At 41.6% G+C, this 12,987-nt stretch overlaps 1 protein-coding gene across 10 annotated transcripts in view; it reads right to left on the bottom strand.

Moving 5' to 3' along the window:
- The window catches only part of WNT7A (Wnt family member 7A), a 130,423-nt gene extending 117,922 nt beyond the window's left edge, over positions 1-12,501 (bottom strand). For 2 of the 10 annotated variants that reach the window (XM_042849595.2, XM_005307167.5), the window contains exons 1-2: positions 12,356-12,501; positions 11,268-11,368 (exon numbers count right to left, since the gene is read on the bottom strand). The gene's annotated coding sequence lies outside the window, so the exon portion shown is untranslated. The other 8 variants (XM_065551183.1, XM_024102955.3, XM_042849599.2 and 5 more) reach the window with 7 other exon arrangements.
- Between the last annotated feature and the right edge of the window lie 486 nt (positions 12,502-12,987).

Here is a 12,987-nt window from a genome sequence, read left to right as displayed (position 1 = left end):
AGACGCGGCAGGTAAACAAACCGGCCCAGCCTGCCAGGGAGCATGTGCCATGTGCCAAAGGTTGCAGATCCCTGCTCTAGACTCCAGTAGGTTTAATGAAATCCAAGATGCATAACAAATCTGCAAAAGCACTAAAAGTCTAAATTTCTACACTACACCCTTAAAATCCAAAGCTGTATAGAGAGTTTTAAATGCTTCTAAAATTGTTCACAACAAACAGTTACAGGGCAACATAGCATACCAAAAACACGAACTATAAGACAGTAAAACTGCATTACTGGAAGCCCATTGCTCTAACTCTCATACACAAAGTAGACACTTATTGGAAGTTTATATTGTAAATGTTGTTGAAACCAGTGTGGCATTTTCATAATTTTGCATTACAGAAGTTAAGACAACATATTGGTAACCACAAAAAGCATGCAAGGCTCTGCCTTAGTTTTACTTCTGTAGCTACAAAATTCCCATATTAACTTGTAACAAGAAATTGGGAGGCTGCAAATCATTTCCCCTCTCCATCACCAGACTAGCTTGCTGGTCCTCAATATACAAGTGCCTGTAGTTGCTTTCAACTCAATGTAAGAAAAAACATTTTCCCCATACAGGCACTTTTTGGTATTAAGTTTGTCAGACAAACCGTACCTGAGCAAGGATGTAATGAAATTAAACTCTAATATAGTACTTTTATAATGCATTCTGTCCTAGAGTCTTAAAGCACTTTAACGAAATCTCAAATACCAGCATGAGTATATTCATTCCTCATTTTACCAATGAGGAAGATGCCATTGGTCATCATACAGCAAGCCAGAATGGGAAGTAGACTCAGTGTGACTCCAAGTTTTATAATCTATTCATCAGATTATGCTTCAAGATAATAGCTGTTGATTACATGCTGCAATAACCGGCCATGGATGGATGGTAGGGCAGCCACCACTCATTTTCTTCACTGTTTTGAGCTATACATTTAATCCAACATATATCAGTGCTAACCTCCATTTGAATGGCAAAAGCATTCTATGTTTGTTATATTATCTAGTTGTGAAAATAAATATGCATCACAAGATACTGAAGTAAAGTCCATTTTTTCAAAATGATTGTAAATGGGTTTCAGTGGCCTTTAAATCTTAAGGCATTTTATTCTTAATGAAAAACACTCTTTTGGACTATAATTTTAAAAAGTTCTCTGCTTTCTAGAAGCCCAGTATTTTTTAATCCTCTGATGGGTGAAGTTGTGGATTAATTCTCAGTTTTTATTCCAAAAAAGTTCCTATAAATTCCAATTTCCTTTTCCTAAGGAGAGACTTAGAATTTACTGTTCCTGACTGGAACTATTGTGGCATTTTTAAAGAGCAGTGCAATATAGAATTGATGACTTCCTCTCCCCAAACCAGATGAAAGAATTAAATAGAGAATTTTTTGTATTTTGGAAGTTTAGCAAATATAACTTCCAGAAAATGACAACCACATTTTAAAATATCTCAAGAAGTTTTATAGCAAATGTCTTTATATATGTTTATGAAATGCAGGCAGACTAAGAACTCAATGTAACAACAAAATTCAAGTTCTAAAAAAAAGAATAATCAGGTGTTTGGACTTTCAATTTGTATTTCTATTGTTAGTTACCTCAGTTTGAGATGCACAAGTAGTAAATACCTACAGTACAAGCAGTCACACCTGTAAGTTTTGCATTCTATAGTCAACTAGTGATTGTCACATTTAGTTATAGTATATTTTAAATTCACTGAAATAAGCGAAATGCAAGTTCCACAGGTCTTAATCTTCACAACTATAGAAGTGAAGAAGTATGGTACTGTACTGAATAAGCAAGATAAAATGGATTAATTTATATTTTCATATAGGACCAACCAGGTGCAATGGGCAAGTTTACTGCTCATTACTCTGCTCCAATGGGAGTTGCCTGTGGTCACCAGGTACGGCTTCTCCCCTGCATATAACTTTACCAGGTAGTCATCCAGGACAATCTACCAAAATCCCAGATCTCCCCATTACAGCTGCAATAGTCAGCAGAAGTGAATTCAGGGCATCCTAGTCTCCACCAGACCAGCAGGATTTCCTCTAGAACAGAGTTCTAAACTTCCAATCTGGGCTTTAATTTCAGTCCCAGATCTCCTCTAGAGCAGCAGCTCTACAATACATTAAAACCTCAGAGTTAAACACCAGAATTATGAACTAACCAGTCACCCACACCCCTTATTTGCACACTTCTGGTTCTAATCAGGCAGCAGCAGAGGGGGAAAAAAGCAAATACAATGCAGTACTGTGTTAAACGTAAACTACTAAAAAAATAAAGGTAAAATAGCATTTTTCTTCTGCATAGTAAAGTTTCAAAGCTGTATTAAGTCAATGTTCAGTTGTAAGCTTTTGAAAGAACAACCCTAACGTTTTGTTCCATTACGAACATTTCAGAGTTATGAACAACCTCCATTCCCGAGGTGTTCATAGCCAGAGTAGAACCTGAGTTGAGCTACCCACAAATCCAGCTACTCTTCACAGTGCCACTGGGACTCATTTGCACACCAGGTCCCACCTGACGATTGCTTCGGTTATTATTGGGACTTGTTTGTTTACTTGAAAGATGGATAAGGAACAGGTTAAAGGGGAGACTACAATGGGTTGTACGGAAAGGTGAACTGTCAGGCTAGAGGGAAGTTAGTAGTGGAGTTCCTCAGGGATCAGTTTTGGGACTAATTCATTTAATCTTTTTATTACTGATCGTGGCACAAAAAGCGGGAATGTGCGAATAAAGCTTGCGGATGACACAAAGCTGGGAGGTATTGCCAATACAGAGAAGGACCGGGATATCATACTGGAAGATCTGGATGACCTTGTAAACTGAAGAAATAGTAATAGGATGAAACTGAACAGTGAAAAGTGCAAGGTCATGCATTTAGGGATTAATAACAAGATTTTTTGTTATAAGCTGGGGACGCATCAGTTGGAAGTAACAGAGGAGGAGAAGGACCTAGGGAGTATTGGTTGATCACAGGATGACCATGATCCGCCAATGTGATATGGCCGTGAAAAAAAGCTAATGCGATCTTGGGATGCATCAGGCGAGGTATTTCCAGTAGAGATAAGGAGGTGTTATACAAGTACCATTATATAAGACAGTGAGACCTCATCTGGAATATTGTGTGCAGTTCTGGTCTCCCATGTTTAAGAAGGATGAATTCAAACTGGAACAGGTACAGAGAAGGGCTACTAGGATGATCCGAGGAATGGAAAACCTGTCTTATGAAAGGAGACTCCAAGAGGCTGGCTTGTTTAGCCTAACCAAAAGAAGGCCAAGGGGAGATATGATTGCTCTCTATAAATATATCAGAGGGATAAATACCAGGAAGGGAGAGGAATTATTTAAGCCCAGTACCAATGTGGACACAAGAACAAGTGGCTATAAACTGACCATCAGGAAGTTTAGACTTGAAATTAGATGAAGGTTTCTAACCATCAGAGGAGTGAAGTTCTGGAACAGCCTTCCAAAGGGAACAAAAGACATATCTGGCTTCAAGACTAAGCTTGATAAGTTTATGGAGGGGATGGTATGATGGGATAGCCTAATTTTGGCAATTAATTGATCTTTGGCTATTAGCAGTAAATATGCCCAATGGCCTGTGATGGGATGTTAGATGGGTTGGGATCTGAGTTACTACAGAGAATTCTTTCTTGGGTGTCTGGCTGGTGAGTCTTGCCCACATGCTCAGGATTTAGCTGATCGCCATATTTGGGGTTGGGAAGGAATTTTCCTCCAGGGCAGATTGACCTTCCTCTGCAGTGTGAGGCACAGGTCACTTGCTGGAGGATTCTCTGCACCTTGAAGTCTTTAATCCACGATTTGAGGACTTCAATAGCTCAGACATAGGTTAGGGGTTTGATACAAGAGTGGCTGGGTGAGATTCTGTGGCCTGCATCATGCAGGAGGTCAGACTAGAAGATCATAATAGTCCCTTCTGACCTTAATGTCTATGGTTCTAGAGCTAATTTTTCACTGAGCTTTCAGAATACATTTAAAATTCTAATATACAGACTAATCTTATGTGGGGAATTGTTCTGCTTATATTATGAGACTTGCTAAAATGTGTAGGCTTAAGTTTTAAAAAGCTGAATTATTTGCTTATGTTATTTATCTTTTGTTTAATCTGTGTCTTCCTACATTACAACCTAAGACACTAATAGCTCATGCCCACCAACACATTCTCCCAATTGTGAAAGAAGGGAAACTGGACCCAGGAAATGGTTGCTGCTAGTGTATTTTCAGCTCTTACAACTCTGGAGATGATAAGATATAGAAATTTCTAAGAAAAAATTCTAGTGAAGTTCCATTTCATCTTATCTAGGACCTTGGAATGGTGACACTGCTCTGTTTCCATATCCAATTTTCAACTCAGGAGTAGCAATTACTAAGTGGTTTGAGTATTGGCCTGCTAAACCCAGGGTTGTGAGTTCAATCCTTGAGGGGGCCACTTAGGGATCTGTGGCAAAATCAGTACTTGGTCCTGCTAGTCCCACTGAAGACAATTGGACTATACATGGTGAATAGAGTTATGTATTTGCTTCGGTGTTTACAAGATCAGGACATTAATTTTCACTTTTTTGCTGTAGTAAATTTTGTACAACTCAAAATACTCCAACTAGTGGCGCTTTAGTTTAAAATTCATATGCTACATTATAAATACTATAAAGTCTCAATAGCACAAGTTTTCAAATAGATTTACAAAGTCTAAATCTGATTTAAATCAATGGTTCAAAGTGACTGTATCAAAGCATTTTACATTACTTCTAATTTCAGTGAATGATTGCAAACAGGAATATCTGATATTGAGGTCTGTCTCTCTAAGAATTGAGAGGTACCTGCGCCAGGAGTACTAGACATGTTTGTAGATAAAGGATTTACAAAAACAAAATTAGAAAGTCACTATTGCCTACTGTACCCAACAAACTTTAAAAAGCTGTTAACTTCAGTGTATTACTTCTAGGGTAGTAAATCTGTTGGCCAGATATTGATACATGCTGCCTGTCCACTGCATGCTATAGACCAAGCTAGGCAACCTATGGCACACATGCCAAAGGCGGCACACGAGCTGATTTTCAGTGGCACTCACATTGCCCGGATCCTAACCACCGTTCCGGGGAGCTCTACATTTTAATTTAATTTTAAATGAAGCTTCTTATTTACTTTACATACAACAATAGTTTAGTTATATATTACAGACTTATAGAAAGAGACCTTCTAAAAACTTTAAAATGTATTACTGGCACATGAAACCTTAAATTAGAGTGAATAAATGAAGACTCAGCACACCACTTCTGAAAGGTTGCTGACTCCTGCTATAGATCAAATCTCTTCAGACAAAATTATACATTAACCTAAATATCTGTAATAACTTCATGAACAAGTGATAATGCTATGGTCAGAAAAGTAGACAACACACCTTGATGCCCAAATCTTTGCTTCGTTTACTTAAAGGCAATATAATCAAGGTTTGAAGAACGAATCTCAGAGTCCTGCCTTCTAATCAAACAGCTCTGCTAGTAACTTGCTGTATACCTTTCAAGTCATTTAATCTGTACTTCATTTTACCATCTGTAAAATGGATGCAAGTGTTTACCTACCTCCAGAGATTGAGACTGTTTTACAGACATAAAGGGCCTAGAGGCCATAGGTTTTTTTCTAGCAATACAACAGCAAGCATGCAAGAAGCAATCTAGTTTTATCTGCTGTATCAAAATCACCAGCTACTCTTAACTCCAAGACCATAAACCAGGGGTGGCCAACCTGATCCTGAGAAGGAGCCAGAATTTACCAATGTGCATTGCCAAAGCGCCACCATAATACATCAGCAGCCCCCCATCAGCTCCCCCGTCCCACTCCCAGCGCCTCCTACCCACTGGCAGCCCTGCCCATCAGTTGTTTCGTGGCATGCAGGAGGCTCTGAGGAGGGAGGTGCGAGGGCACCGCAGGCTCAGGGAAGGGGGCGGGAAGGGGTGGAGTAGGGGCAGGGCCTCTGGCAGAGCCAGAGATTGAGCAGTGAGCACCCCCGGCACATTGGAAAGTTGGCGCCTGTAGCTCCAGCCCCAGAGTCGGTGTCTATACAAGGAGCCGCATACTAACTGCTCCAGAGCCACAGGTTGGCCACCCCTGCCATAAACTATTGAAGGTAGGTTATGTATATAGCAAAGAGAACCAATTAGATACCAGGTTGAGCATGCAGTGCTGATGCTGGAACAAACATTTTAATTTGTAAACAAACATGTTTGACATAACTGAAATAAAAGTACAGAACAAAGCACTGTTTTTTCTAACTACAACCACTCCAAATTATTGCCCAGTTTTTACATAAACCACTGACATTGCTGATCTCACTATCATTTAGAATCAACTGTTATAATAATACAGTCTTCCACTGACCAGAAGAAGTTTGCTATTTCCTTTTTTAGCTAGCTGAAGAACTACAGCATTCTGAACCACTGTCTTTCACAGAACAATTAGAGTGCCAGTTATGTATGCCCCCTGAAATGTCTGTTTCATTATGCATGTGTTTCCATTATGATATTATGTACTCCCTTGATGGGGAATGTTTACTTCATAATATCAAATATCAATTGTTTACTTCTGATATTTAATCCCCCACCTGATATGCTTTTCAGAAGGTGGTGTATTGAGAGAAATTTAATAAAGGGAAAAGCATAAGTTGGACTTATGCCTGAATCAAAATTAAGGTGTCATTCTTTTAAAAGACATTGTAACAAGAAGTCCACATGCATCCTTATGTTTTCCTACTTCATTCCCTTGTGTTCTTCTGTGAGGATTAACACCTGAGAAAAATAGTTGATTTGTTCCCATTAACGGAGCAGTTGTCTCACACATATCCCTAGGTTAATTTCAGGTGTCAATATAAACTGATTAGAGGACTGAATAATTAAAGGTTTAACAATGACAAATAGACCCACAACTATTTCACATTTGGGGACAATATATACCTTCAAGTCAGCGGCACTGCTATGGGTACCCACATGGCCCCCCAGTATGCCAACATTTTTATGGCTGACTTAGAACAACGTTTCCTTAGCTCTCGTCCCCTAACGCCCCTACTCTACTTGCGCTACATTGATGACATCTTCATCATCTGGACCCATGGAAAAGAAGCCCTTGAGGAATTCCACCATGATTTCAACAATTTCCATCCCACCATCAACCTCAGCCTAGACCAATCCACACAAGCGGTCCATTTCCTGGACACTATTGTGCTAATAAGCGATGGTCACATAAACACCACCCTATACCAGAAACCTACTGACCGCTATACTTACCTACATGCCTCCAGTTTCCATCCAGGACACCACATGATCCATTGTCTAAAGCCAAGCTCTAAGATACAACCGCATTTGTTCCAACCCCTAAGACAGAGACAAACACCTACAAGATCTCTATCAAGCATTCTTAAAACTACAATACCCACCTGCTGAAGTGAAAAAACAGATTGACAGAGCCACAAGAGTACCCAGAAGTCACCTACTACAGGACAGGCCCAAAGAAAATAACAGAACTAGCTGTCACCGTCAGCCCCCAACTAAAACGTCTCCAGCGCATCATCAAAGATCTACAACCTATCCTGAAAGATGATCCCTCACTCCCACAGATCTTGGGAGACAGACCTGTCCTCGCTTACAGACAACCCCCCAACCTGAAGCAAATACTCACAAGCAACCACAGACCACAGAACAAAAATACTAACCCACGAACCTATCCTTGCAACAAAGCCCAGTGCCAACTCTGTCCACATATTTATTCAAATGACATCATCATAGGACCTAATCACATTAGCCACGCCATCAGGGGCTCATTCACCTGCACATCTATCAATGTGATATATGCCATCATGTGCCAGCAATGCCCCTCGGCCATGTACATTAGCCAAACCGGACAGTCTCTATGCAAAAGAATAAATGGACACAAATCTGACATCAGGAATTATAATATTCAAAAACCAGTAGGAGAACACTTCAGCCTCTCTGGCCATTCAGTAACAGACTTAAAGGTGGCAATTTTGCAACAGAAAAGCTTCAAAAACAGACTCCATCAAGAAACTGCTGAGCTTGAATTAACATGCAAACTAGATACCATTAACTTGGGTTTGAACAGAGACTGGGAGTGGCTGGGTCATTACACATACTGAATCTATTTCCCCACGTTAAGTATCTTCACACCTTCTTGTCAACTGTCTAAAATGGGCCATCTTGATTATCATTACAAAAGATTTCCCCCCCCCTCCTGCTGATAATAGCTCATCTTACTTAATTAGTCTCTTACAGTTGGTATGGCTACTTCCACTTTTTCATGTTTTCTGTGTGTATGTATGTGTGTGTGTATATATATCTTCTTACTATATGTTCCATTCTATGCATCTGATGAAGTGGGCTGTAGCCCACGAAAGCTTATGCTCAAATAAATTTGTTAGTCTCTAAGGTGCCACAAGTACTCCTGTTCTTTTTGCAGACATTTAAGTGGGATTCACAAAGGTACTCGGGTGCTTAACTCTCACTGATTTTAGTTTTCAGGTAGAGGTGCAGCAATCCATAACACAATTTAACTTTTCTATTGATCTTTACAGCTCCTGGAATGTCTCTTGTAAATTTTCTAAGGTACTTCAAATCCGAAGGGATCTTCCAACTACTAGTTAAAAATTAAGGGGAAATTAGAAGGCATTTGTCAAATGGAAACTAAAACAAGAATGATTTCTACTGCTCTGAAAAATCGTGTAAGTACTCAATTATTGTACCAATCCTCTCCAATCTTCACATGCAAGATAATTACATTTTAGTCTTTTCAAGTAACCTATGCAACCTCTTAATTTGTATGCTGTTCATATAGATAGCAGGCTAACACCCAATACAAAAAGTGTGTTAATTAGCACATTATAAATCAAAATACTATAAAATGAAGTCCTAAAGAATTTAGAAGCTCCCTTTAATTCTAACTAGTGTTTCAAGATAAGGGCTAGAATAGGACGATAAAACAATTGAAGTGCAATCTTTAGCAAACTTGATAAATTTTCAGTAATAAATTACAAGACCTTCACTATGACAATGTTAAATGGTTGTTCAGTAACCGCCCTTCCAGTAATCCTTATTGTAATCAGATTTGAATAATTGAGAACTTGAGATAACAATTTGTGAATGGCATTCTCTGGAGACTATACTTAAACAAGCCTATACCAAAATTAATGTAACCATCAATATATAAAATATTATGACAAACAGATCAAGCCAAATTTGACTATAGGAACCATTTATTAGACATCTGTTAAAGTGAAGTCCCAATTGCTGGATTTTTTCCTATATCTTGGGATTTTAAGATACATTCACCTCTACTGTAAAGAATTAGAAGTTCAATAAAAATAAAATCATTAAATGCTTTTTGAAGTACAAAAAAATCATAATTCTGCTCAAGAAATGCTATCTCAAACCCCCCAGCAGAATTTGATCCAACTTTTCATGATCAATTTTATTCTTTAGGCACTAAATGTACATTTATGCCCTGCTGGATTCTTTTAAAAAAAGATCAAACTAGCACATTTTTAGCATTTTATTTATTTCTCATGACACTTCTTACGTAAGAGCAAATCTTTTTAATAGATCTGCTTTCCCAAGAATATAATTTTTATAGATAAATTAGTTATAAATGGAGGCAAGGGGCCATGATGACCTTGAGTCAGAGGGAATTAGTTTACACTTACAATAGATTAAAAATCCTTAAAGAGATTTGAAGAGTAAGCAGTGCAAGAAAATCATTAGTGGTATGTTAATAGCATACACCAAATTCAAGGATTTTATGGTAAGCTAATACAAGATAATGGCAAGACCTACTTGGTACAATGTTGTTTTGCGCTCTATCCTTTAACAGATTAAAAATATTGACAATTACTAGCCAGGAAGAAAGTTATCCTATGCCACCGCAGCTCCTGCAACAGCTACATACTATTTATGTATTTAAATATGAATCAGTCAACTTCTTTTTTAATACAACTTAATATCTCCCTTTGGTGTTACCTTTCTCTCTCACTGGCTTCACAGATGCCTAGAGTTCAAGATCCAAAGGGACTTCTGTGATCATCTAGTCTGACCTCCTGTTAGTTGCAAGCTATAGAACTTCCCCCCAAAAAATTCCTAGAGCATTTTTTTTTTAAATCCAGTCTTGATTTAAAAATTGCCAGTGATGGAGAATCCACCACAACCTTTGGTAAATATTTTCAACTCTTAAATTGCCCTCACTGTCATTTCCAATCAGAATTTATCTAGCTTCAACTTCCAGCCGTTGGATCATGTAACCTTTTCTGTGGACTGAAAAGTCCATTATCAAGTATTTATTCCAGATGTAGATATTTACAGATTAATCAAGTCATGCCACTCTCCTTCCTTCCTCCTTATATTTCCTCATATATAGTAATTTACTCTATGTTTATCTGTTCCAATTCCACACTACCACACCCCAGTTTAAAAATAAATAAATAAATAAAAAATCAATACTCCATTTGCCTCTCTGAACTTATCCTCAGCAGCATTTCCACCAACCTATTCATATGCAGGGCTTCCAAAATTTACCAGACACCTATTTACCAGAAGACAATGAAAATAAAGAGTCCCATTTTCAAGTACAATATCCAGGTGAAGAACCAAGCTCCCACTAGCTGGTCCTTGAATTCCCACCAGTGTACTTGCTCAGTACCCTGCTCCTGGGCTCAATCATTTGTAGCCTCTTGGCAATAAGTGTCTGCTAAATTTGAAACTCTGCCTTCCCCCAGCTGCAGGAATGGAAAAAGGAGCATTAGTTCATTTCATCAGTCTTATAATTGCAGTATCACACCTGTCATTGTTATCAGTTAACACTTGTTCTTGAATAAATCAGAATTACATTGGCAGCTCTTCTCTCTACAGTTGAACATAATCCAAATGTTTCTTCTATGAAAGTTACAGCAGCCAATATAAATAGTAGATTGTATGATAAACACTGGTAACTATATTGCAGCAATACCTAATGCAACTGAGAACTATTCCCAATCTCAAATTTATCATTCAAACCGGTATGAGATACAAGCAGCTATGCATAATAGCTGCATCCAGACATACTTCAAAATGCTAGTGCTTAAATATGCAACACAATAAAGCCAACTAAAAGTGCAAGGTGCTTAAGCATGGAATTCATTGTGCAAGCAGAAACACCTTTTTTATTTCAAGGAGCCTATACTTACTCCACCAGGTCTGTTTTAAATCCGAGTCACGGCTGTCAATACCTGCAGGTCGTAGCAGCAGTGTCAAAGCCTCAAACGTTTTTGGTCAAATCTGTTGAAGCCTAACCAAGAGATAAAGCGCATTAACAGTTCGTTAACTGCTCAAAGGGCACTGCAGTGTAACTCACCTCACCGAGGGTTTTCACATGCGCTTCCCCGTCACTCCATCCCATCGGTCCTTATTAGCTGCGAACTGCCCTTCCCAGCAACAGCATCCTCCTGCCCACCACAGCCGCCTGACGCTAGCGACTTCGGCCAAGGGCACCGGGGATGCTGGGTTTCCCGGCGGTCCCCGCAGAGCAGCGGGAGCTGGGGCTCACCTGCCTCCCCGCGCCATTAAGGAGGCAGAGCTGAGTCTCCCCGAGAAGGGCCGGGAGCGAAGCGGGGGTGGGCGGCTCAAGCCACCGATCGCTCCCGTCCGGCTGCAGAGGAATCGGCGGCTGCCGTTGCCCGGAGGGTTTCGGGGGAAGAGAGCACCCCCTCCCCGCCAAGGTCTCCCCTGCCCACAAACTTGATAGCGGAAGTGACGTTCACAGCCGCTAGCAGCCCTCACAGCCTATCGCTCATGAGAACGGAAACCATATAGCCAATCAGCAGCGCCCGGGGGCGGCACTTCCGGGACTTCACGTTAGTCTGAGGGGGGGGGTGAAAAAACCTTATATGCATAAACACGTGAGCGGAGGGAGACGGTTGCGAGCCCCCACCCGCGGCGGCAGCAGCACCATGGCAGAGCGCGGCCTCGCCGCCCCCGGGGAGAAGCCCTGGTTCAGCCCGCCCCACACACGCGGTCGCGCCCCACAGGCAGCAGCCAGAAGACGACACGGCCCAGCTGCTGCTTCCTACCGAGCAGGCAGCCCCTAGGGTGCAGCCAGCACCTGCCCTCAGACAGCAGGGACCCGCACGGCGTCCCCTTCCGGCCTACTTCCGCGCGGCGCCTCGCTGCCTGCGGCCGGGCCTCAGGAAGCCCCCATTCTCCCTAGGTCCGCCCGCCCTGCAAGCCTCTACCCGGGCGCTGCCCCCGAGCAATGGCGGCGCCGCAGCCCCATTACCTGCTGCAGGCTGACCCGGAGCGGCGCCCAGGACCCGGATGGAGTCGCTCGTCACGGCTGTCCTGCGGCCGCTCGCCGCGATGCATCACGGGAAGGGGGGGGAATATCGCGTCGCCCCGCTCATTGGAGAAGGGGCAGGCAGGCACCGCCCCCGGCACGTTTCCGGGGGAGTAGAGCGACCCGTCCCTCACCGGAGAGTCTCCACTCTCATTGGATCGAAGACTGGGTGACACCGCCTCTTTAGAGGAGCCTGGTCTCTCATTGGAGGAGAGCCCCCGCACACTTGCCTACCACCTAATTGGAGGCGAGACTAGGGTGGCTCCAGCCCCCGCACCCATCGCCGATCGCCATAAGTTGGAGGAGGAGCTGAGTTATGAGCCGCGATACGCGGCTTCACCTCTGATTCCGCCCCCTCCCTCCCGCCCGCCAGCCAAAGGGGCTGGAGCTCAGACTCTTCCCTCCGGGGGAGCAGAGTGGGAGGGGCTCACACACACACCCTGCTGGAAGAAGAACAGGAGGACTTGTGGCACCTTAGAGACTAACAAATTTATTAGAGCATAAGCTTTCGTGGACTACAGCCCACTTCTTCGGATGCATATAGAATGGAAAATATATTGAGGAGATATATACAC

The sequence above is a fragment of the Chrysemys picta genome, chromosome 7 (assembly GCF_011386835.1).
Source record: "Chrysemys picta bellii isolate R12L10 chromosome 7, ASM1138683v2, whole genome shotgun sequence".
NCBI lineage: Eukaryota > Metazoa > Chordata > Testudines > Emydidae > Chrysemys > Chrysemys picta.
Note: the sequence above shows the minus strand (reverse complement) of the source record. Positions and strands in the feature narration are given on the sequence as shown.